This window comes from Podarcis gaigeae, assembly GCF_964106915.1.
Source record: "Podarcis gaigeae genome assembly, chromosome: 7".
NCBI classification, from domain to species: Eukaryota; Metazoa; Chordata; class Lepidosauria; order Squamata; family Lacertidae; genus Podarcis; species Podarcis gaigeae.
In genome coordinates, this window is record NC_139683.1 from 55,810,073 (window position 1) to 55,812,085 (window position 2,013).

At 37.8% G+C, this 2,013-nt stretch overlaps 1 long non-coding RNA gene across 1 annotated transcript; it reads right to left on the reverse strand.

Annotated features, from left to right (window-relative positions):
• Positions 1-617: 617 nt before the first annotated feature.
• On the reverse strand, positions 618-1,765 carry LOC310849043. The gene is made up of 2 exons (XR_014566758.1): positions 1,672-1,765; positions 618-875 (listed from the first exon to the last, which is right to left on the reverse strand). It is a non-coding gene; the product is annotated as an uncharacterized lncRNA (long non-coding RNA).
• Positions 1,766-2,013: the final 248 nt, after the last annotated feature.

Genomic DNA, 2,013 nt, shown 5'->3' on the forward strand with positions numbered 1-2,013 from the left:
GATTTCATCCTGATGCAATTTGTTACTGCTGAGATATTAAAACCCCAAAGACTACATTAGCAACGAAAATGATGATAAGACTTCCCTGTGTAGCATGACTAGTGCTTGCCACTATGTAAAAGTTTTTTTTTTTTAAGCAGCATAGTAAAACAGTTAATAAACAGTAAATCTGATGTTAATCACTTAGGCTTGTTTAATTAAGGAGTGACCTTGTGGTTACTAATTATTTCTGAAAGTGACTTTCCTCATAAAAGTGAGCGTTTAATCAGAGACTATATATTTGTGATCAACAGCAGTAAGCTGGATCTTTTGCCTCATTCCTCTGTTGTCCTTGTAATTTAAATATCCTGTTGTGTAAGTATAAAGACAGGAAGTGAGTTATACAAAACCTTACAATAACAGTATTAAGTTTCCAGTAAGCAGATGTGCTCCACTTGGTTTCTGTTTTTTCCCCCCACTTCCAGAGGTAGCATACATTTTCCAAATGCTACCCGGGATATTTTTCTTTTCTTTGTTAGGATTTTTTTTTGTCTTAAAAAAAGAAAAATCTTCCACTATCTGAAACACACAAATAGTTTCCAGATAATGACAAATTACATTGTCCCTTAATGCCAGGCTTTAATTATTTAGCTTCATGCTTTATTTGTTCCATGAAACCAAAAACTCCCTTTCAAGCAGACAAGAGGCTGGGTGGCAGAAAAATTCTTTTACCTATACAGCCTTTCATTGGCCAACGCTGTTTTTATGCAAATTCACACCACTGGCAGAACAGAGTTGGCAAAGATATTCTAAAAATTTCATGCATATCACAATTGGTTTTCCTGACGCAACTGCAGCTGAATAATTTTCATCAACTCCGACTGCAACCTGCTCTTCTGCACAGGGTAAAAAAGAAAAAGAAAAGTTATGCTTCTTTCAGAGCCAGAGAAACAAACGCTGATGTGTATCAGCTTTACGCTGTTTATAATCTTCAAACATTTTGGCCTTTGAAGCATTTCTTCTTTTTCTCTTCTTTTGTTGCAGTGGCTGCAGTAGTGACATTCAGATATATTTTTTATGCATCAAAACACTTTCACAATTATAATGGGCACTTATGATTGCAAAGTATACACAATCCATTCCCTGCCATTGAGGCCAGTAACAAAAGTAGAACACTATTTGTGAACCTATTTTCCTCTAATAAGATTATGGGTACGATTATCCTGTTCCCACTGTTCAGCCAAACCCAGCCAGTTTTGTCTGTGAATGCACAGAGGGGGTGTGGGTAATTGCACATACAATGCCTAAATCCTTGCTTCACTGATATAAATGAAGTTTTGTCACTGATTTCAGCACAGCCAGAGTTTTGCTATCTTTCCATTCAGCTGCCTGCATACCATAATGATAGTGAAACAAGAACAGGAAACAAATATCAGGCAGGAGGCATTCAAAACCAGCATAAGGTTGTTTTTCCACTGGCACCACAACCGTGTAAAAGGTCAGCCACATAGTGCTTTTCAAGGGATGGAACTGAACCTGATGAAAGTTATAATGCAATAGCTTGCATTATTTGTGCTGTGACTTCACCCAGTGGTAATCCAGCATTACTTAGAGTAACAGCTAAGCAAGAGAGAGAGAGAGAGAGAGAGAGAGAGAGAGAGAGAGAGAGAGAGAGAGAGAGAGAACAATTACATCACTATCCTGCTGCCGTCAGTCACCCTTGCTGCCTGGCTGAAAATAAGCACCACCCTATATGATGCAAATATTCTGTGTAACTTGGCTCTGGGTACAAATAGCAAGAGGAGAGAAAACATATAAGTGTGCAGCAATGTAATTTATTAGTCCCAGTGCATTTCAGCAAACACCTTTGTCGGGACACAAAATACGTCCAAAGTGATATGCTCAAATTATACATACCTATATAAACCACACAACTAATGATGCATTTAGTGCATGATTAACAATGAATAAGATGCACTACCAAATGGGTGGCCATTCTTTCTCTTGGATGCAAATCCTTTTGACTTTAACCAA